Raw genomic sequence first — 25281 nt, 5'->3', positions numbered from 1 at the left:
AACCTGTTTACTATTCCCAGTAAAGAAGGGAAAGTGCGTCCAATTATGGACCTCAAGGTCCGTTCGCACGGTAGTGGCATTCCTACACCAAGGGTTTTTTTTGGCCTCTATCGATATCAAGGACCCATATTTGCACAGCCCTATTTATGCTGGACACTAGCTTTTTCTTTGCTTTGTGGTAGAAGAGGAACATTATCAATATGTGGCATTACCCTTCAGTCTCGCCTACGCCCCCAGAGTCTTCACCAAAGTGTTGGCTCCGGTATTGGCATTACTGAGAGAGCGGGGGATTGCGGTACTAAGGTGCCTGGACAATCTCCTCTTAAGGGCAGACTCCCACTCTGTTCTGGTGGGTAATCTGTCAATCACTGTACTGACGCTGCAAGAGTTTGGTTGGACCATCAATTTAAAAAAATCTGTTCTGGTCCCAACCTCCAAATTGGTTTATCTGGGACTGACTCTGGACTCTGCGAGGGTGTTTCTTCCCCGGAAAAGCTGCAAAAGTTGAGGAGGGTGATTTGGTTGCTGTTATCAAGCACTCTATCCTCCTTGCGGATCTGCATGCAAGCTCTAGGCCTGATGGTGTCTACCTTCGAAGCAGTTCCGTTTGCTCAGTTCCACACAAGATCTCTGCAAAGGGAAATTCTTGTCAAGTGAAACTAGGATCCAAAATCCTTGGACAATCCGATTCAGTTGAGTCACAACACAAGAAGTGGTCTTCTGTTGTGGCTCCGTTCCTTGGCCCTGCCTCAGGGCAAGTCCTTCCTTCCATTGTATTGGACCGTGGTAACCACGGATGCCAGCCTGTCCCTTTGGGGAGAAGTACTTGGAAAGCTTTGTGTCCAGGGGACCGCCCATTTGGAAGAGTCCAGACTCCCGATCTCTATTCTGGAACCAGAGCAGTAAAGCTTGAGTCACTGGACAAATTGTTTTGGTGTTGGATCAGGGGGAATGGTCCCTACACCTGGAGGTGTTTCACCTGCTGTGTGTCCGGTGGGGGACACCCGATGTGGACTTGTTAGCCTCTCGGCTCAACAAGAAGGCACAGAGGTTTGTAGCCAGGTCTGGGGATCCTCTGGCCAATGCCAAAGACGTTGGCCAGAGGCTCCTTGGGGTCAGTAGCAGCTGATCTATGCGTTTCATCCACTGAAACTTCTGCTGAAGGCTTCTGCGCAGAATAGAGGTGGAAGAGATTCCGGTCATTCTGGTGGCCCCAAACTGGCTTCGCCGGTCGTTACATAGTTAGTGAGGTTAAAAAAAGACATCTGTCCATCCAGTTCAACCTATGATGTGTGTGTGTGTTTGCTGTTAACCGTACATTGTATACCCCTGTATGTTGTGGTCTTTAAGGTGCCCATCTAATAGTTTTTTGAAACTATCAATGCTCCCTGCTGATACGACTGCTTGTGGAAGAGAATTCCACATCCTTACCGCTCTTACAGTGAAGAACCCCTTACGCACTTTAAGGTTAAACTGCTTTCCTCTAGTTTTATTGAGTGGCCACCTGTCTTATTGTATCTCCTTTCTCTGAATAGTTTGTTCCTTATGCTAGGGTCGCCAGTACAGTATTTGTACATTGATATCATATCCCCTCTCAATCGTCTCTTCTCCAGAGAGAATAAGTTCAGTGCTTGTAGTCTTTCCTCATAGCTGATGTCCTCCATTCCCCTAATTATTTTTTTTGCCCTTCTCTGGACTCTTTCCAGTTCCAGCACATCCTTCCTGAGGACCGGTGCCCAGAACTGGACAGCATACTCCAGATGTGGCCGGATCAGAGTCTTGTAGAGCGGGAGAATAATGTCTTTATTTCTGGAGTGAATCCCCTTTTTTATGCATCCCAGTATTCTGTCGGCTTTGCTTGCAGCGGCTTGGAATTGCATGCCACTGCCAAGCCTGTTGTCTACCAGTACCCCCAGGTCCTTTTCCATCCTAGACTCACCCAGAGGTTCCCCCCCTAGTGAGTAGCTTGCTTTCTGGTTTCTGGCCCCCAAGTGCAATTTTTCAACATTAAACCTCATCTGCCATGTAGTTGCCCACCCCATTATTTTGTTCAGGTCCGCTTGTAAGGTTTCCACATCCTGCATAGAAGATATTGGCATGCCTAGTTTAGTATCATCTGCAAATACTGAGATTGTACTAGATATCCCCTCCTCTAGATCATTTATGAATAAATTATTCAGGATTGGTCCCAGGACAGAACCCTGGGGGACCCCACTTTCCACACCCGCCCAATCTGAGTACTCCCCATTAATCACCACCCTCTGGACTCTCCCCTGGAGCCAGTTCTCTATCCAGGTACTCACCTTATGGTCCATACCTACCTTCCTTAGTTTGTACAGTAAGCGTTTGTGGGGAACGGTGTCAAAGGCCTTTGCAAAGTCCAGATACACCACATCCACATTCTTTCCTTTATCTAGGTGGCAGCTCACTTCATCGTAGAAGGTTAATAGATTGGTTTGGCAAGAACGTTTTTTCATGAATCAATGCTGATTACTTCTAATAATACCATTTTCATTACTAAAGTCTTGTATGTGGTCCCTTAACATCCCCTCCAAAATCTTGCAGACTACAGATGTTAGGATGGCCGGCCTATAGTTACCCGGGATATATCTCGGCCCCTTTTTAAATATTGGTACCAAGTTGGCTTTTTTCCAATCAGCTGGCACCATACCAGTCTGTAAACTATCCTTAAAGATCAAGAATAATGGTCTGGCAATCACCTGGCTGAGCTCTTTAAGAACCCTCGGGTGCAAGCCACCCGGTCCCGGTGATTTATTTATGTTAAGTTTCTCTAGTTTAGTTCTAAGTCTATCTTCTGTTAGCCATGGCGGCAGTTCCTGAGGTGTGTTGTTTAGTTTAGCCTTACAAGCTGGGTTCGTGTAGCCCCCCGATTCTTTTGTGAAGACTGAAGAGAAGAAATTATTTAACACTTCCGCCTTTTCTCTGTCCTCAGTGGCCATATTTCCTTTGTCATCTTTTATGGGGCCAATGTGTTCTGGCCTCGCTTTCTTACTGTTTATATACTTTTACTAGAATTTCTTGGGGTTCTTTTTACTCTCCTCCGTTATATTTCTCTTGTGTTCTATTTTAGCCGCCCTGATTTCGTCTTTACATTTCTTATTGCACTCTTTGTAATGCTTAAATGCTGCCAATGACCCCTCAGTCTTGTATTTTTTGAAGGCCTTTTCTTTAGCACTAATATGCATTGTTATGTTTTATGTTTGGAGTTTAGCCACCCAGGGTTTAGTTTTGCTCTTTTAAATTTAGCACTAATATGCATTGTTATGTTTTATGTTTGGAGTTTAGCCACCCAGGGTTTAGTTTTTCTCTTTTAAATTTATTTCCCTTTGGAATGCACTGGTCAATCCCCTTGTTAAGTATGCTCTTGAAGCACTCTCATTTTTCCTCCGTGTTCTTTGTTCCTAGGGTTCTATCCCATTTGATATTTTCTAGCAGCGAGCGCAGTTTTGGGAAATTGGCTCTTTTGAATTTTGAATTCAGTGTCCTTATATTACCCTTGTGTTTCCTATTACTGTAGTTAATACTGAAACTTATTGACCTATGGTCACTGTTTCCTGAGTTGCCTCGTATTTCTATATCCGTGAGCAGGTCTGTATTGTTGGTAATCAGTAGGTCAAGTACCGCATTGTTTCTTGTCGGTGCGACTTGTCGGTCGCTGTACTCAGATCTGGTAAGGTTGGGCGCCGATGCTCCTTAGAGACTTCCTCTCAGGGAAGACCTGCTGTCTCAAGGGCTGATCATCCATCCTGCTTCACAGTCGTTGGCTTTAACGGCGTGGCTGTTGAAAGCCAGGAATTGAAGGATAGGGGTCTTTCTGACTCCGTGATTCCTACACTGTTGAAGGCTGGAAAATCTACCTCCAGGAAGATCTATCATCGTACATAGAAATCTCATGGTGTGAATCGCTTAAGGTGCATCCACACTCCTTTTCAGTGGCCAGGATTTTGGCTTTTCTCCAAAGAGGGATTGAACAGCAGTTTGCTTCAGATACTATTAAAGGCCAGGTGTCGACTTTGGCGGTGTTTTTCCAACACCCTTTAGCTACGCATTCCTTGATTTGCACTTTTATTCAAGGAGTTTGCCATATGGCTCCACCGATACGGTCCCCGTTACCTCCGTGGGACCTTAACTTGGTGCTGTCTGTTTGTAACGCTCCTGTGTTTCATGTATGGTGTGGATTTTCAGCTGCAGAAATATTCCACTTCAGTAGTCATGTAAGAGAGATGCTGAGATACCATTCCCAACCTCAATGACTCATCATGTGTGGAAGGTCTTAATTCAGCTAGTAAATACACACACTCAACAAGCTGGTTCCTAGAGTGACTTTATGTATGTAGTAACACAGTGATGAAGATTTAAGAGACAGGTTGAGTGGAGGTGGTAGGTGACAGACACTTGAAGGTAAGACAGTAGCAGATGGATGCAGGTAGGTTTAGCAATCATGTATGGTAGCAGATGACAGAGTAGCAGGTGGACATACAAGAGAGATCAACCCAGTGCAGGAATAAGTAGCAGTAGTCTTAAGAGCTAGCAATCTAGATATGCAGATGTGATAAATAGTCTTTACTATGCAGAGCTAGATAGTGTAAGCTTAGTATAAGTTTATAGAGGGTTCCCCTGCGGGGTACTTAGCACTAATAGCAATACAGCCGAAGGTTGGTTCAGGAGGAGCGGATGATCCGGAAGCGGGATGCAGGGATCAGCGCAGCGAGGTTCCGTCAGCGAGGTATGCTTGCAAGCACGAAAGCTTCAAGCCAAGTTAGCATCCAGGTAAGGGTGTTTGAACGAACACATGTGAGTGAGAACCGGCGATTTAAATAGCCATCTAGTCCGGCGCTGAGTGATGACAGCTTCAGTCTTAAAGGTGTATGCGCACCTTTCCAAAAGAGAATGGTGGGGCGCATACACTTGTGAAAAGAGTAATTTAGGGTACCAAAGGTACCGGAACATTACAATACCCCCCCTTAAGGCCTGCTCCTGAAGGCCTCTGGAGCTGGTTTGTCTGGGTATCTCGCATGAAAATTGCGGATTAATCTAGGGGCATGTATGTCAGAGGTGTTTAGCCAGGTGTCGTCTTGGGGCCCATAGTTCTTCCATCTAACCAAGTACTGAAGTCTTCTTCTGTAGATACGAGAATCCAGAATCTCTTTTATCTCGTATTCTTCTCCACCTTCAACTTGTACAGGAGGCGGAGGTGGAATATTTGGCCTTATTCCTTGGTCCGGAACATGGGGCTTCAGTAGCGACACATGGAAAATGGGATGGATTTTTAGGTCTATTGGCAATGTAAGCTGTACTGCAGCTTTTCCAATAAGTTTTTTGATTGGGAAAGGTCCCAAGAACAGAGGTCCAAGCTTTTTGCTGAGAGCCAAACGAGGTCCCCGATAGTGTACTGTGGAGAAGGTCTTCTGCGAAGATCATAGTACTTCTTTTGTTGACTGTGAGCGTGTGCAATGGTAGTATTTAATAAACCCAGAGAATCCTTTATTTGGGTAAGATAGTCTGAGGCTACTGGGTTGTTTGAAGGAAGGATGCGTGGTGGAAGAATAGAGGGATAAAACCCATAGTTCAAGTAGAACGGACTCTGCTTGGTTGTACTGTGGGTTGCGTTGTTGTAGGCAAATTCTGCCAGAGGGAGAAGATCCACCCAATCATCCTGTTGGTAAGAAGTGTAACAACGTAAATACTGCTTGATGCATTGGTTTACTCTTTCAGTCTGTCCGTTGGTCTGCGGATGGTAAGGAGAAGTGAGCTTCCACTCGATCCGTAGTATGTGACATAGTTCTTGCCAGAACTTAGAAATAAATTGGGATCCACGGTCAGACAGAAGTTTTTGGGATACCATGTAATCTAAAGACATGTTTCATCAGGAGTTCTGCCGTTTGTTTGGATGAAGGTAGTCTGCGAATAGCAATGAAATGTGCCATCTTTGTCAGATGGTCCACTGACACCAAGATGGTATTAAATCCTTTGGAAAGAGGCAATTCTACGATGAAGTCCAAGGACAAAACTTCCCATGGAGTTTGGGGTATTGGTAAACTGCATAGTAGAATGGTCTCGTAGTGTCAATTTTGGACCTGGCACAGACATTGCATGAAGAGACAAATTTTTGTATAGATGTTTTCATGTCAGGCCACCAGAATTGCCGGGAAATCAAATTAAGAGTCTTTGTCATACCCATATGTCCTGCCATAGGCACATCATGAGATAATTCCAAGATCTTGGTGCGTAGGGTAGGTGGTATGTAAAGTTTGTCGTTGTAGTAGAGGAAGCCTTCTGCATCAGTATTTAGTTGTGGTGGGGGTGAATCCAAACTTATACCATGCAAAACCTCTTCCTTCAAGGAACGGACAACTCCAATAATGCGTTTGTGAGGTATTATAGGAACGGAAGGGATTTCAAAGTAGTTTTCTTCAGTTAGTCGTGATAGTGCATCCGCCTTTTTGTTCTTATCTGCAGGTGTGTAAGTCACTAGGAAGTTAAACCTTAGAAAGAATAGTGACCATCGTACCTGTCGGTGCGAGAGAGTTTTGCTAGTCTGAAGATATTGGAGGTTTTTATGGTCCGTGTATATAATTACTGGTAATTGGGTGCCTTCGAGTAAATGTCGCCAATTCTCCAGAGCCAATTTTATAGCAAGCAGTTCCTTTTCACCCACGGGGTAATTTATCTCGGGACTGCTTAGGGATTTAGAAAAAAAGGCGACTGGATGAAGTGGTGAAGTGTGGGTTGGTCGTTGGGAGAGTATTGCTCCTACTGCCATGTTTGACGCATCTACCTCCAGAATGTATTGGAGGGATGGGTCTGGATGGCGTAATATGGGAGCGGAAGTAAACCTTGTCTTTAACAAGTGAAAAGCTTTATTGGCTTCTTCTGACCATTTGAATGTTTTTTTTATGCTAGTGAGCTGTGTGAGGGGTCTCACAATAGCAGAAAAGTTTTTAATGAACTTCCTGTAGCGCCTTGCGTGTGGTTGGTGTGTAGGCCAATCCTGAATGCAGGATATTTTACTCATGTCCATCTCGATTCCTGTTTTGGATATGATGTAGCCTAGAAAGAGTACCTCGTCTTTATGAAACAAGCATTTCTTCAGTTTCACATAAAGGTTATGTGCAAGCAATCTCGATAGTACAAGTCTTACATGTCTTATGTGTTCAGACAGGGATCGTGAATATATAAGTATATCGTCCAGATATACCACAACACAGACATCTAGTAAGTCTTTAAAAATATCGTTTATAAATCGTTGGAAAACTGCAGGGGCGTTGCATAGCCCGAATGGCATCACAAGATATTCGAACAATCCGTATCTGGTTCTGAATGCAGTCTTCCACTCGTGTCCATCACGGATTCGAATGAGATTGTATGCTCCTTTCAGGTCCAATTTTGAAAAATAGGTAGCTCCACGCACCTGCTCAATGAGCTCAGGGATAAGCGGTAGAGGATAGCGATCTTTTATTGTGATAGCATTCAATTTCCTGTAGTCGATGATAGGTCTGAGACTTGAGTCCTTATTGCGAACAAAAAAGAGTCCTGCTGCTGTGGAAGAAGTGGAAGGTCTAATAAAACCTTTTTCCAAATTCTCATCCAAATAGGTTTTGAGATGGGAAAGTTCATCCTGTGAAAGAGGATAAACATGACCGAACGGCAATTTGCTATTTGGGAGTAGATCAATGCTACAATCATAGTCTCGATGAGGAGGTAATGCTTGAGCATTTTTCTCAAGAAAAACCTCAGAAAGATCCTGATAACATAGTGGTGCAATCTCATCTGTCACCATAGACAGAATCTTCCCGGAAGACGGGAGGTTACACGTATCCTCGCAATAGCAAGAGAGGAAGGCCAAGGACCGTTCCTTCCAATCTATGGTTGGTTGGTGTGTGTGTAACCAGGGAAGTCCCAACACAATGGGAAAGTGGGGTGAAGGTATTAAATCGAAGGTAGTAGTCTCCCTATGAGACTCGTTAATAGTGACTAGAAGTGCTTGTGTCTGATCGGTGATCGGACCAGAGGATAACGGAACACCGGTAATAAGACTTACTGAGACAGGTTTAAGTTTAGAAATAATAGGAATTTTATTTGAAGCAGCAAAACATATATCAATATAATTTCCACAAGATCCTGTGTCAATCATGGCCTTAGTAGTAATCCTGTTCTGGTCCCACTGTAATGTCAAACAAACAAAAATGTAAGGGTTAGTGAATGAAGTTGTCAATCCCCCTAGGAGGACATGTGAACACTCACCCTTCTTTTTGTTGACTAGGGGACAGACATTTATCTTGTGATCCGGGGATGCACAGTACAAGCAGAGATTTTCATATCGTCTTTTGGCTTTTTCCATAGTTGATAGCGGTGGGCGTATGGTTCCTACCTCCATAGGAACGGGGTTAACGGCCGGAATCCGAGAGGAAACGGATAATGGCATTCCCATTTTCTCAGCCTTTCTTTCTCGTAGTCTTCTATCTATGGTAATACTGAGTTGTATTAATGCATCCAGGGTTTTTGGTAGATCCGCTCGGGCGAGCTCGTCCTTAACGGCTTCTGATAGGCCAAGCCTAAATTGGGTTTTCAGAGATGCATCATTCCATTCTGAATCAAGGGTCCATCTCTTGAATTCCGCGACAAAGTCTTCTACAGGCCTCCTTCCTTGTTTCAAGGATCTTAATTGAAGATCGGCAGTACTCTGCCTATTGGGGTCATCATATAGGCTAGTGAGTTCTGCTAGGAACAAGGCATAGGAGTTGAGAAGCTGGTCGTTTTTCTCAAAAAGAGAGTCTGCCCAGGCTCGAGGATCGCCTGTTAGGTAAGAAATAATAGTACAAACCTTAATGTGATCAGTAAGGTAGGTACGAGGTTTTAGCAAAAAAAGTAACTCACATGCGTTTTTAAATTCGCGAAATTTTTTGCGATCGCCTGTAAATACCAAAGGGGGATTTATCTTGGGTTCAGGGGACTGAGCAGAGGTAAGTTGTGTCAGTCTAATTACCTGCTGCGACAGAGCCTGATTGTCTTCTTTTAATTCAGCAAGTGCGTGTATTAACGCAGTTACTTGCTGTTTTAATTGTGTCACCTGAGTGGTTATTTCTGCTGAATCCATTTGTGGGTTCGTTCAATCTGTAACGCTCCTGCGTTTCATGTATGGTGTGGATTTTCAGCTGCAGAAATATTCCACTTCAGTAGTCATGTAAGAGAGATGCTGAGATACCATTCCCAACCTCAATGACTCATCATGTGTGGAAGGTCTTAATTCAGCTAGTAAATACACACACTCAACAAGCTGGTTCCTAGAGTGACTTAATGTATGTAGTAACACAGTGATGAAGATTTAAGAGACAGGTTGAGTGGAGGTGGTAGGTGACAGACACTTGAAGGTAAGACAGTAGCAGATGGATGCAGGTAGGTTTAGCAATCATGTATGGTAGCAGATGACAGAGTAGCAGGTGGACATACAAGAGAGATCAACCCAGTGCAGGAATAAGTAGCAGTAGTCTTAAGAGCTAGCAATCTAGATATGCAGATGTGATAAATAGTCTTTACTATGCAGAGCTAGATAGTGTAAGCTTAGTATAAGTTTACAGAGGGTTCCCCTGCGGGGTACTTAGCACTAATAGCAATACAGCCGAAGGTTGGTTCAGGAGGAGTGGATGATCCGGAAGCGGGATGCAGGGATCAGCGCAGCGAGGTTCCGTCAGCGAGGTATGCTTGCAAGCACGAAAGCTTCAAGCCAAGTTAGCATCCGGGTAAGGGTGTTTGAACGAACACATGTGAGTGAGAACCGGCGATTTAAATAGCCATCTAGTCCGGCGCTGAGTGATGACAGCTTCAGTCTTAAAGGTGTATGCGCACCTTTCCAAAAGAGAATGGTGGGGCGCATACACTTGTGAAAAGAGTAATTTAGGGTACCAAAGGTACCGGAACATTACACTGTTATTCAAAAACCTCCTTTTGAAAACATTAGGGAGATTTCTCTGCTTACACTGTTACAGAAGGTAGCTTTCTTGGTGGCTATTACCTCTGTGAACCACCAGATAAGGTGATCGGCAGGAGAGCGCCGCCAATTCAGACATTCTGCGAGCAGAGAAAAAGTGATACTTCGACCTAATCAGTCGTTTCTTCCTAAGGTGGTTTCTGATTTCCATTTGAATGAAGACATTGTGCTGCCTTCACTCTATCCCAAGCATCCCAAGGAAATTGCCTTGCATTCTTTGGATGTGGTTCGGGCAATTAGGGTTTATCTGGCAGTTACTGAGTCTTTCAGGAAGTCAGACTCTTTGTCCTCACGGAAGGACCTCAAAAGGGTTTGGCTGCATCTGCCGCTACCATATCCAGATGGATCAGGCTCTGTGCATGTATGAAGGTACTTCCGTCCTGGCTTCAGGAAACCACCTCACCCCATATAGCCACAGGTAGTTGCAGGGTGCATGTAGGCTGATTACCACCCCAAGAAATGTCAGTGAGGATGACAGGGTGCTGACATGTTTCTTTAGTCTACAAGGCTAACTTCATCAGAGCAAGGAGGGGTTGAATTTTTCACTCCTATATAGCCTTCCCAATTTGCCTATTAACTCTTTAATAACCAGTAGGTTGTCTTCAAAGGCAAGAATGAAACTGGACTTTACTATACAGGGTCATCCTCTCCATTCACTCCTGCATTCATCCATTACCTCAAATCTTATCAAAAAGAAAATGTAAATAAAAGGTGCATCTAAATACTGTCCCGATTGGCACAGTTCTACTAGTGTAACTAGTGCATTCTTTTACCTATATATTCATATAGAACCACAACACATTGGGAGGGGGGGGGGGGAGGAGGAGGAATGTTATTACTATAGTTATTACTATATACCAGTTTAGAGTTAGAGGAGGTCTTATGCTACAATTATTGCTCTCGCTCTGGAGACCGCGTTGATAACTCACTTGTGGTTTGAACACCGTTTTCATATGTGGGGGACCCCAAACCCCTCCTCTCCTCTGCACTGCAAAGTATTCAAAACGCCAAGTTTGGCTTTTTTTAATGCTTTCATTTTTTTTTTAATCTGGTGCCTTTTAAGGCTCCGGTACTGGGAAGTGATGTCATGAAATCGCTTCTGGGTTTTTACATCTAATACCCGATCAGAGCCAAATGCCGCTTTGTTCGGGTCTTCGACCAGCCGGCAGACATGCCGGGTGGTTGCTCGGGTCTCCCGGTGGGACGGTAGACCTGGGGGAGCCGCGGGAGGTGGCGGGACGAGGGGGGGGAGACGTCCCCTCCCACTCCGTGTAATGATAATTGGACAACTGCTCAGCCACTTCAGTTGTCATTACAAGAAAGCCGACCGCCGCCTCTAAACAATGGTACCGGAATGATGCCTCTAGCTGCAGGCAACATCCCGGTACACCCCCTTTAAGCAGAGGCCGTATATTTGCATTCTGTTGGCGTAAAGGGGTTAATATTGGAGAAAGCTGTGGGAACAGAGAAATTTGGGCCTAATGAGCCTGTCAGGTTTATTTGGGGAGTTTAAATTTACAAATAGAAATGAAATGTTATATTTTATTTTACATAGAAATGTTGAGCAGTGGCGTCCATTTTGTTCAAGGTTGTTAAAAGTTCAAACCTCCTTTTAACAAAAAGTGCCTGTTCAGGAAATTCTTAAACAGGTTTACCCCAGACATGCTGTGTTGACCTAAGGTAATAAATAAATAGTCTGTTGACTTTCCTTAGATATAAGTCTAAGACGCTATACCAAGGTATCTTATCTGTATGTCAAGAGAGGCTTCAGTAAACATTTGTAAATTATAAGTTGTAGAAAACATCATAAACATTTGTATCCTTGCTAGGCTCTAGAAGGTCTGTGATTATAAGCTCTCTGTCAATATAAGGTGCGAAGTTTATTTGAAGATAAATAATGCTGCTATATTGCTATATACTGAACCTAAGAGCAATGCAATGCTGCCATCACTGGTGACTGAATGCTACTACGGTAATTGAAGTCTTGGGTTAAAAAGTAAAATCCAATAAAAATTAAATAAGATATATTAAATATTAAAATAGTGTTACCAAGATTCATTCCTTATTTAGATACATGATGGATATTAAATGGACATTTAATAGATGAGAGCATGGATACATTTTATGTTATTTTATGATACTCTTAAATATGGAGATATCATCATTTAGATTTAATATTCAATATTCTGGTCAACCAAGAGGTGTCACCCTTTGACATCACCAGTTAATGAATAAGATGTTCCAACCAATGGGGATCATGTTACTCCCTCTGGGTTTAACTTATGGTAATTTTATTAGTCCTTTGTTCTATACCATATAAAAAGAAAAAGCCCAGATGAGACAGGACACATGACATTTTGCCCAATATACATCACACATACAACATACACGCTACTACAGCTATTCATAGACTCATCTACACAGACTCCATTTTGCTCCATCATGTATCTGAAACTTTGAGGGACGCCAAACGAAACTCCTCCCTAATTGACCGCCATCTTGGAAATGCAGCCATCTTAAAGACTCTGGTAACTACCATTCTAAGCTAGCAGCCATTTTAAATATGGTAAATATTCCTTGCTAATTATTTGATTATTATTCAATATTGTTTATGTACTTCCTTAAATGTTTTACATTTCATGCTAAAGGGTAACGAGAGTACAATCCCAGCCGTATAAACCATATGTATATTTTTCTCTAAGAGATGATTTTTGCTTTTTATAACATTTTTATTAATATCAGATTTAGCACATATTGGCGTATTAGTTTCACGTTTTGCATAGCCTATTCTCGCTTCATCTGCAGTGGAGTGACTATCAGGCTGTGCATTGCGCAGACAATTGTGGTCTGATTATATAGAACATTCATTTATGGTTTACTATACCTGGAGAAAATGTAATCTTGCTTTATTTTCACTTTCATTATTGAGCTACACATCACATTGCATTTATTGTTTGAAGTTCATATTTTATGTAAAGTTATTTTTTTTGTGTCAACTCAAGTTTGATCATTTATTGTGATTACATGTCTGGTGAATAAATATTCTTATATATATTCCATACTGTAGACTGTTTTCTAAGATTGGTATATGCTTTTAAAAATAAATTAATCAATAAAAAGAGTTTGCTACATATTGATTTATGGAAATAAGTTGAGATTCTCCTTTTGCACAGATCTTTGCTTATTGACAAAAATAGACACTGTTATATTCAGAGCAGTATAAGCATTCTGACATAATGGAGGCAGCCCAGCGAGATATTATTAATTTCTTATTAATTTCTGACATAATGGAGGCACTGCTGAGATATTATTAATTTATTATTAATTCTGACATAATGGAGGCACTGCTGAGATATTATTAATGTCTTACATATGCCAATCATAATTATGATCATGATGACATAATTCATAACTTCAAAAAAAATATTTTTTTTTTTAATTTTTTTTATTAATTGTGATGTTGATAAAAATGCCTTAAAAATGTCTACAATAAGGTAAGGTTCACGCTGCCATCTCTGGCAAGATGTCAATCCCACAGCCCCAGTAGATTCGGCACAGATCTAGAATATGTAGAGACACCTCTCTGAGTCTGAAATGGTGGAATATGTAAAGGCTGGTTGGAGTCATACCAAAATCCTCAGAAAAAGTCGGGCCAAATATGGACACCTGACGTGGGTAGAGGAAAACCCGCTGTATGAACTCGCCAATAGCTTATCTAACACCAAAGACGTCAGGAAGCGTGATCACATACTTTTAGAATCATGGCGAATCTTACTATATCTCTGTGAGGAACTGCACCAGAAGGCTCAGCAAAAAGGAATTTAGTAAACTTCTAATCTCAACTCTAAATAAGTGAGAATGAGATAAGGAACCTCCTTGAGCAGGTGAAAGTAACCTCTATTGGGACACATCAGTTAAGAGAATGTAGCGTGAAACTGCAAAATGAAGTAGAACTGTGGCAGAAGTCTTATCAAGAAAGCTTTAATGAAAGTAACCACTTGAAAGAGAAATGTAAATCATTAATGCAAGAATTAGGAAGTGTTTGAGCAAGGAAAAATGTTTTCTAGCAAAAGTTGCTGAGTAACCAGCAGTGCAAAAAGAAAAGTGTAACAGTTCAAGTTAGGACAGGAACTCATTAGTAAACAAATAGGAGAGTTCCAAAAGGTTATGGTGTCCATGCAAAAGGGTAATGCTTATTAGTCCTGCACTAAAAAATTTAATAATTAATTAGACCCAGATATGACTCCCAGTCTGATGGTTATATCCCAGACAAGGGGGGGGGGGAGTCAGGCAGAGAGTCCACATCCTACCCCAGCCATATTTCTAATATAGGAGGGCAGAAATTGGGCAGCCATGCATAAATAGGTATGAGTCATATCAAGGTCACTGCAAAAAGACGAGCACCCCTAAAAAGATACCATACACCTCCAGAATTTAAAAGTTTTAAAAAGAGTACTGTCCCGATTTTTGTTAAGAAAGGGTCCTTAGACATTATTGATCATCTTTAAGCCTATAAAAACACTCTTATTGTGTTGTGCCTCAAGGATGTAATTTAAAAGTCGGCCCACACATAAAAAAAAAAAAACCCTTACCGCTGCTAAAGCTGCTATCTACAATCCAAAAATGTAGACAGCACCAAAGCCCATTGAATTTTTGGCTGTACTCAAAAGTGCCTAATACCCTTCAATGAAGGAGCCTGAGTACAACCACCCAGAATTTAAATCCCTGTGCTTTGAGGCATTGCCTACGTACATAATAATAAGTTTGGCAAGGGACTACAAGTTGGGGTGTTCACTGGAATGGTTGGTGAAAGAGACCGACAAATTTGTACTCCATCCCACAGACGGTGAATACAAAGAAAGGCGTGAGCCTGTCACCAAAATGGTGGCAGAAACGCATCTTTCTTCTCAACCCTCACATTAAAAAAAAAAAAAGGGAGCAAGATTTTATGCCGGATACCTCAAGGAGGACACCGGACACCCCACCAATAATCAGGGGGGAACAGAGGCCACTTTAGGATTTCTCTCCAAGGGGACAGGGCCCAAGGTTAAAAGAATCTCTAGGGAGTATCCCCAAAGAGCCCAATTTACCCTGAGGATGGAAACCCTCGCTATGCCCAATATCCTCAATAAAGGGGGGGACACCCACAAATAAATAGGGATTTGCCCCATCTTAGGGCTACCCAAAATCCTCGGGAAGATCCAGAGCCATTTAGGCCCAGACCTCACGCCAGAACCGAGCAACTGGTTCTGATAGGGATCTGTCCAATCTGTCTGCACCAGAGAGACATAGGCACCGCAGGAGGCGGAGCCAACAATCCAATTCTGAATAGGTCTTCAGCAGAGTAGATGCCAAGTTGGATCAGATGATCACTTGGTCCACTTAGGGCACTGCAGCCCACAACCAAAATAATTCCTATTTAGGAACAAATCCTGTGGCCAGCTAAGGGCCACAAAATTCTTAAATGCCCAAGTGGGCAGGAATCAGAGGGACACACTGAATAAAGGCATAGGAGACAGAGGTTCTAACACCATTTTATCCCCAGGTCACAGTATTGAGGATCCTGAAATCCCTGCCGGGGATCTTGGTTGTTACATACTAACTACCCTCCTATTTTTCAGTGGTCACTTCATCCCTCTGACTCAAACAGGTCACTCAAAGCGGGCACCTTTTGAAAAATCGCCAATGACGGTGATATCAAGGAGGATCAAACCCTAATGACGTAATGAAGTCAAGAGGTTAAAGGTTGTATACGGTAACCAAGAAGGAATCCTCAATGTCAGGTAGTTTTGTTACCTACAATAAATTGCATTGATGCCCCAAAGGGGGAGATATTATATTTTTTCTCCTAAGTAGTAGGTAATTTTAACAAAATATTGTATCATTGTACAATTGTTCAATGTGTGGTATCCATGGCGATAAATACATCCCCATGTTAATGAGCCCCAGAAGTCAGTCGCCCTAGGGAAGGTCGCATACATAGTCTCACATTCCATGGTGGTCAGATAAAAGTCTGATACCACAATGGAATAAAGGAGAACTCTGAGAAAGCTTAGATTACCAACCTCACATTGAAATGTCAATTGATGAGAATATATATTCATACTGTATATTTCATCCAATAGAGGGAGAATAACCTTCCATGCCAGGTCGTTGATTGGTACAGACGATGATGTTAACCATAGACGCGGCAATCGGATGGGTCATCTTACTCCTTGGAGCCCAGCTCAGGACGGAACCCCTCGTTGAATCAGGTCCCTCTTCAGGAATCATGCTGCGAGACGCCCAAGATTCTTGTTAACGGAGAGGAAGATTTGTTTTAAAAGATCTTTGTGCATTTGATCCGAGGAAATCCATTAAAGATGAATCGCACTACCTCCTTTTTTCAGTTGAAGGAGATGTGAGAATGGTGCATTGCACATGTGAGCAAAACTCAGTCTAGGTGTATGACACTCTAGATCATGCTGAGACCATTCATTGTTCAATCCACGTTCAAAGGAGATTTCTCGGATTCCTGTTTGCCAACAATGTTTTACTGCGTTTTGAATGGTAGATGCTAATACCATCGCAGTAGTTAATTTCTATATCTATCAAAACTTTGCAAACTGAAGATGGAGATTTCAAGGAAATTTGAGTTTCTTTAGTAGGAGATTGAGATTCAAAAGGCTAACAAGGAACAGTTGTGACATAGCTAACAATAGCAAAGTCGCTACGAACTGACACTTGGAACTGCTTTTTCATTTCATCGCTTTGCTTGAAAGTTATGATAAACAATCCCCAATATGAACTACTCTCTTAGAAAAGAGGACAGGACATTCATTTTTCTTTTTCCTGAAACTTCCTCCCAGTTAGTTTTAAGGTTGGTCACCTAAATACTGGGAAGAAGGGGGGGGGGATATGTCAGGTTTATTTGGGGAGGTTAAATTTGCAAATAGAAATGAAATGTTATATTTTATTTTACATAGAAATGTTGAGCAGTGGCGTCCATTTTGTTAAAGGTTGTTAAAAGTTCAAACCTCCTTTTAACAAAAAGTGCCTGTTCAGGAAATTCTTAAACAGGTTTACCCCAGACATGCTGTGTTGACCTAAGGTAATAAATAAATAGTCTGTTGACTTTCCTTAGATATAAGTCTAAGACGCTATACCAAGGTATCTTATCTGTATGTCAAGAGAGGCTTCAGTAAACATTTGTAAATTATAAGTTGTAGAAAACATCATAAACATTTGTAACCTTGCTAGGCTCTAGAAGGTCTGTGATTGTAAGCTCTCTGTCCATATAAGGTGCAAAGTTTATTTGAAGATAAATAATGCTTCTATATTGCTATATACTGAACCTAAGAGCAATGCAATGCTGCCATCACTGGTGACTGAATGGACATTTAATAGATGAGAGCATGGATACATTTTATGTTATTTTATGATACTCTTAAATATGGAGATATCATAATTTAGATTTAATATTCAATATTCTGGTCAACCAAGAGGTGTCACCCTATGACATCACCAGTTAATGAATAAGATGTTCCAACCAATGGGGATCATGTTACTCCCTCTGGGTTTAACTTATGGTAATTTTATTAGTCCTTTGTTCTATACCATATAAAAAGAAAAAGCCCAGGTGAGACAGGACACATGACATTTTGCCCAATATACATCACACATACAACATACACGCTACTACAGCTATGCATAGACTCATCTACACAGACTCCATTTTGCTCCATCATGTATCTGAAACTTTGAGGGACGCCAAACGAAACTCCTCCCTAATTGACCGCCATCTTGGAAATGCAGCCATCTTAAAGACTCTGGTAACTACCATTCTAAGCTAGCAGCCATTTTAAATATGGTAAATATTCCTTGCTAATTATTTGATTATTATTCAATATTGTTTATGTACTTCCTTAAATGTTTTACATTCCATGCTAAAGGGTAACGAGAGTACAATACCACCCGTATAAACCATATGTATATTTTTCTCTAAGAGATGATTTTTGCTTTTTATAACATTTTTATTAATATCAGATTTAGCACATATTGGCGTATTAGTTTCACGTTTTGCATAGCCTATTCTCGCTTCATCTGCAGTGGAGTGACTATCAGGCTGTGCATTGCGCAGACAATTGTGGTCTGATTATATAGAACATTCATTTATGGTTTATACTATACCTGGAGAAAATGTAATCTTGCTTTATTTTCACTTTCATTATTTAGCTACACATCACATTGCATTTATTGTTTGAAGTTGATATTTTATGTAAAGTTATTTTTTTTGTGTCATCTCAAGTTTGATCATTTATTGTGATTACATGTCTGGTGAATAAATATTCTTATATATATTCCATACTGTAGACTGTTTTCACTAAGATTGGTATATGCTTTTAAAAAGAAATTAATCAATAAAAAGAATTCGCTACATATTGATTTATGGAAATAAGTTGAGATTCTCCTTTTGCACAGATCTTTGCTTATTGACATAAATAGACACTGTTATATTCAGAGCAGTATAAACATTCTGACATAATGGAGGCAGCCCAGCGAGATATTATTAATTTCTGACATAATGGAGGCGGCCCAGCGAGATATTATTAATTTCTTATTAATTTCTGACAGGCCATACACACTGTACAATTGTCTTTAGATTTTTTCCTTTAGATTTACCAAAACCATATAATATGAGGTCAAATCTAAACACTTTCAATTTGTATGCAATAAGTCAGACCCCTGCACTACATAGTTGAAGGTAAATCTAAAGGAAATCTAACAACAAAAGTTGTATAGTGTGTATCCAGCTTAAGAGATCTGCATCAAGGTTGGGAACTATGATATAGGAGAGAGAGAGCATGATAGAGAATATGGGTAGAACGAGAGAGGAGGGGATTATATATATATATATTTTTTTTTGGGGGGGGGGGCAGGGGATATCAGGTTAGAAGCTCACATGTTACATAGTTACATAGTTTGTGAGGTTGAAAAAAGACATCAGTCCATCCAGATTAACCTATGATGTGTGTGTGTTTGCTGTTAACCATACATTGTATACCCCTGTATGTTGTGGTCTTTAAGGTGCCCATCTAATTGTTTTTTTGAAACTATCGATGATACGCTGATACGACTGCTTGTGGAAGAGAATTCCACATCCTTACTGCTCTGACAGTGAAGAACCCCTTACGTATTTTAAGGTTAAACCGTTTTTCCTCTAGTTTTAGTGAGTGGCCACGTGTCTTATTGTATTCCCTTTCTCTGAAAAGTTTGTTCCTTATGCGAGGGTCGCCAGTACAGTATTTGTACATTGATATCATATCCCCCCTCAATTGTCTCTTCTCCAGAGAGAATAAGTTCAGTGCTTGTAGTCTTTCCTCATAGCCGATGCCCTCCATTCCCCTAATTATTTTTGTTGCACTTCTCTGGACTCTCTCCATTTCCAGCACATCCTTCCTGAGGACCGGTGCCCAGAACTGAACGGAATACTCCAGATGTGGCCGTACCAGAGTCTTTTAGAGTGGGAGAATAATCTCTTTATTACATGTAATAGTTATACCGGAATGCTTCCCCCCCCCTCTTTCTGTGTAATGTGTATTGTGAATATATGCTAAAGAGGAATTGAATAAAATGTTAAAGCGGATTTCCGGCCTCAAATACCTTTTTTAACGAAAAATACCCCTATAATACTAATCCATCGCCCTTTACAGAACCGCTATTCTCATACTTACAAGGTTTACGGTATTGGATTTTAGTCAAAATCTTACTTTCAAAAATGCTGTCTGAGCGCGGACATCTTAGACGTGGGCATCTGAAGCCGCAGTGTAATCTGCTTCTGTCCTTCTTCCTGATTTCAGGGAGTGTTCTGGGAGTTCTTCCTGATTCCAGCCTCCTGGGAGTGATGACCAACAGCTCCCAGGATGCAATGCAAAAGGCGGAAGTGATGTCGGTGGCCACGGCCACAGAGGGGGGAGAAGGAGGAAGTACAATCAAAAATGCCCTGAAAATAAGGTAAGGGACCCCCAAAAAAATTTGAAAATGCCCAATTGTTGATCAGCATAGCGAGCACTCCAGGAATCACTAAAAGTGCAAAATAGGCTGAAACTCCACTTTAAGTGGTATAATTGCAAATTTACAATAGCGCAATATAATCGCATAAACGTAAAAAATTCATGTATATGCAATTCATAAGTGATTCCGTAATATTACCAAGAACAAGGGCAACCAAAGTCTGAAACCTTATTCTTTAGTGTCCTTTTATAAATAGTATTGGTGAATACTTGAATTTATGATTTTAATAAATGATCCACTTATATTTGTGTATTCACCAATACTATTTATGAAGAACACTGAGGAAGGTTTCAGACTTTGGTTGCCCTTGTTCTTTTTAATATTATGGATTCACTTATTGCATATACATGTTGCATTTTTAAGGATTTTTGTTTTTATTTATGCGATTATATTGTGATTTTGCGATTATGCCATTCAGTTGCATTTTTCTTTTTTCAAAATACATATTTGTGTTTGACATTTATAATCAATGTATTAGGCTCCATGTACACGGGACGTTGTTAAAAGTCCCTTTGAATGCTGGAATTTTTAGGACGCTTGAAACGTCCGTTGGGTCTCGTTTGTACCCGCGTTTAGCGGGCGTTTAGCCGCGTTTGCGTTTAGAACCGTTCCTAGAGGTCAAAAAAATTATTCCCCTTTAAAATGGAAAAACGCGAACGCTAAACGCGGGTCATCGCGTTCGGACACGTTCAGACGCGTTCGGACGCGTTTGTGCGTTTGAAACGCCGGGAAACACACGTTCGAACGCAAATAATTGCGTTCTAAAAACAGTCCCTGAACGCAACAGCCTGCAAATGACTGTAAACGACCCTGTGTACATGGACAGATAAGATAAAATGTAGATGGGTTCAGGGGCTTCTGAAAAAAACGCCCAACTGCTCCTAAACGGCCATTTCCAGCGTCCCGTGTACATGGAGTCTTAGAGTTTACCTAGGAACTATTGTTTGATTTTATGATATCGATATTTATATATGACCCCCTTCCTATTTACCAAGGGCAAAGAGTAATTCTTTTAACCACTTCCATACAGTGCAGTTACACCCCCTTCCTGCCCAGACCAATTTTCAGCTTTCAGCGCTCTCACGCTTTGAATGATAATTACTCAGTCATGCAACGCTGTACCCAATCAAATTTTTTATAATTTTTTTGACACAAATAGAGCTTTCTTTTGGTAGTATTTAATCACCACTGGGTTTTTATTTTTTGCAATATAAGTGAAAAAAGAGCGAACATTTTGAAAAAAAAAAAAAACATTTTGTTTTAGTTTCTGTTATAAAATTTTGCAAATAAGTAATTTTTTTTCATAAATTTGGGCCAAAATTTATACTACATATCTTTAGTAAAAATAACCCAAATTAGTGGTTATTATTTAGTCTGTGGGAAAGTTATAGAGTCTACAAGCTAAGGTGCCAATCGTTGAAAATTGATCACACCTGATGTACCGATGGCCTATCTCATTTCTTGAGGCCCTGAAATGTCAGGACAGTACAAATACCCCCCAAATGACCCATTTTTGGAAAGTAGACAGTCCAGGGTATTTAGTAAGAGGCATGGTGAGTTTTTTGGAAGTTGTAATTTTTTCCCACAATTCTTGGAAAAATTGAGAAATATTTATTTATTTATTTTTACACAAAAATGTCATGTTATTTCTCACACACAGTATATCCATACTTGCAATTACACCCCAAAATACATTCTGCTACTACTCCTGAGTATGGCAATACCACATGTGTGAGACTTTTACACAGCCTGGCCACATACAGAGGCCCAATATGCAAGGAGCACCGTGAGGTGTTCTAGGAGCATAAATTACACATAGGAGCATAAATTACAATATCACACTTTTGAAGGTCCTGGAGCACCAAGACAATAGAATTACCCACAAAATGAGCCCGTTTTGGAAAGCAAACACCCCAACATATATTCTATGGGGCATAATGAGTATTTTGAACATGTCTTTTTTTTCCACAAGTTTTTGGAAAATGTGGAAAGAAATTGAAAACATTTCTTTTACACAAAGTTGTCAATTTAGAAGATATTTCTAACACATAGCAGGTGTATAGCAAAAATTACACCCCAAAATACATTCTGCTACTCCTCCTGAGTATGGCAATACCACATATGTGGGACTAGCATAGCCACATACAGAGTCCCAACATGCAAGGAGCACTGTCAGGTGTTCTAGAAGCATAAATTACAGATATAATTTCCTAATGACCTATCACACTTTTGAAGGCCCTGGAGCACCAGGACAATGAAAACCCCCACAAAATGAACCTATTTTGGAAAGCAAACACCCCAACACATAATCTAGGAGCCATAGGCTGCAGATAGTTACTCGGGTACTCTGATGGGCTGCAGACAGGTACTCGGGTACACTTATCGGCTTCAGAAAGGTACTCGGGTACTCTGATGGGTTTTAGAGAGGTACTCAGGTATTCTGATCGGCTAGAGACAGGTACTCGGGTAATCTGATGGGCTGGAGACAGGTACTCAGGTACTCTGGGCTGGAGACAGGTACTTGGGAACTCTGATGGGCTACAGAGAGGTACCCTGGTACTATGATGGGCTGCAGAAAGGTATTTGGGTACTCTGATGGGCTGGAGACAGGTACCCAGATACTTTGATGGGCAGGAGACAGGTACTCAGGTACTCTATTGGGCTGCAGATAGGTACTCAGGTACCCTGATGAGCTGGAGACAGGTACTCAGGTATTCTGATGGGCTGCAGATAGGTACTCTGAAGGGTTGGAGACAGGTACTCGGGTACTCTGATGACAGGTGCTTGGGTACTCTGATGGGCTGGTGATAGGTACTCGGGTACGCTGATGACATGTTCTCGGGTACTCTGATGGGCTGCAGAGAGGTAATTGGGTTCTCTGATGGGGTGGAGACAGGTACTTTTGTACTCTGATGGGATATAGAGAGGTACTCGGGTACTCTGATGGACTGGTGACAGGTACTCGGGTACTTTGATGACAGATACTCGGGTACTCTAATGACAGGTACTCAGAGTACCTGTCACCAGCCCATCAGAGTACCCAAGTACCTGTCATCAGAGTACCTGATGGGCTAGTGACAGGTACTCTTTATTGGTAGGGGCAGTCAGTGTGATTTATTGTGCACTGTAATTGGTAACTAGCTGTTACCGCAATCTCCTCCTCATACATGATCAGTGTGTGAGGAGGAGAACATGGTAACAGCTAGTTACCGTGTTCTCTGTTGACATGCTGTGATTGGACACAGCTGGTCATGTAGTAAAGAGCCAATTTCATTTGGCTCTTTACCCTGATCAGGGATGGACTGTGTCAGAGTAACACTCTCCAACCCCGATCGCCGCTCTGTGCGCCCCTGGGGGCGCGCAGGAGCAGAGTGCACGAGGAAAGTGCATGTGGCACAGCCAGTCACATGGTAAAGAGCTTTTTAATGGCTCTTTACACCGATCGGGGATGGGCTGTGTCCCGACAGGCACGCCACATCCCCGGTCGCCGTGCTTCGCGCCCCTGGGGGGCGGGAGGGCAGTGGAAATAACTTCCGCCTGGATCGAGAGAGTGTTCCTGCCGGCGTCATTTCACAATGCGCCGGTATGGAACTGGTTAATGACACTACTAAGGGCAATAGGCGTAACACACTCATTATTTGGAGACTTGAAAATTGCTGTTCCCAGATGCTCTCCATCCCATCTGACAGAGCTTGAGCTATTTTGCAAAGAAGACTGGGCAATAATGTCACTCTAGATGTGCAAAGCTTGCAAAAAGACTTGCAGCGAAAGGTGGTTCTACAAAGTATGGACCCGGGGGGCTGAATAAAAATGCACACCACACTTTTCACATATTTATTTGTAAAAAAACAGTTGAAAACCATTTATCATTTTCCTTCCACTTTACAATTATGTGCCACTTTGTGTTGGTCTACATCATAAAAACCCAATAAAATACATTTAGGTTTTTGGTTGTAACATGACAAAATGTGGAAAATTTCAAGGGGTATGAATACTTTTTCAAGGCACTATATGTACCCCAGTTTATGTTCTATATAAAAAATTTGTAGCTGTATACCTTATTACAGAGCGGTGCCCACCTCCTGCTGCTCTTCTCTCAGCTGACGTTAGTGGGGGGATTCTCAGCACCTCCCGCTGTAGTTGTCAGATTGAGAGAGGGGCGGGCGGTTAGGTGAGCACTGCTCTTAAATAAGGTATACAGCTATATATATATATACAGTGCTTTGCGAAAGTATTCGCCCCCCTTGAACTTTGGGACCTTTTGCCACATTTCAGGCTTCAAACATAAAGATATAAAACTGTAATTTTTTGTGAAGAATCAACAACAAGTGGGACACAATCATGAAGTGGAACAAAATTTATTGGATATTTCAAACTTTGTTAACAAATAAAAAGCTGAAAAATTGGGCGTGCAAAATTATTCAGCCCCTTTACTTTCAGTGCAGCAAACTCTCTCCAGAAGTTCAGTGAAGATCTCTGAATGATCCAATGTTGACCTAAATGACTAATGATAGTTACATAGTTACATAGTTAGTGAGGTTGAAAAAAGACATCAGTCCATCCAGTTCAACCTATGATGTGTGTGTGTGTTTGCTTTTAACCTTACATTGTATACCCCTGTATGTTGTGGTCTCTAAGGTGCCCATCTAATAGTTTTTTGAAACTATCAATGCTCCCTGCTGATACGACTGCTTGTGGAAGAGAATTCCACATCCTTACCGCACTTACAGTGAAGAACCCCTTACGCACTTTAAGGTTAAACCGCCTTTCCTCAAGTTTTAGTGAGTGGCCACGTGTCTTATTGTATCTCCTCTCTCTGAATAGTTTGTTCCTTATGCTAGGGTCGCCAGTACAGTATTTGTACATTGATATCATATCCCCCCTCAATCGTCTCTTCTCCAGAGAGAATAGGTTCAGTGCTTGTAGTCTTTCCTCATAGCTGATGTCCTCCATTCCCCTAATTATTTTTGTTGCACTTCTCTGGACTCTCTCCATTTCCAGCACATCCTTTCTGAGGAGCGGTGCCCAGAACTGGACAGCATACTCCAGATGTGGCCGGACCAGAGTCTTGTAGAGTGGAAGAATAATCTCTTTATTTCTGGAGTGAATCCCCTTTTTTATACATCCCAGTATTCTGTTGGCTTTGCTTGCGGCGGCTTGGCATTGCATGCCACTGCCAAGCCTGTTGTCTACCAGTACCCCCAGGTCCCTTTCCATCC

General features: G+C 41.6%; 1 protein-coding gene across 1 annotated transcript in view; it reads left to right on the top strand.

Annotated features, from left to right (window-relative positions):
• The window catches only part of LOC309553636 (FYN-binding protein 1-like), a 649087-nt gene that overhangs the window by 5653 nt on the left and 618153 nt on the right, over window positions 1–25281 (top strand). The gene's annotated exons all lie outside the window — the stretch shown is intronic.

The sequence above is a fragment of the Pelophylax lessonae genome (assembly GCF_965119305.1).
Source record: "Pelophylax lessonae genome assembly, chromosome: 1".
Lineage (NCBI taxonomy): Eukaryota > Metazoa > Chordata > Amphibia > Anura > Ranidae > Pelophylax > Pelophylax lessonae.
This window is presented reverse-complemented; position numbering and strand designations above follow the sequence as displayed.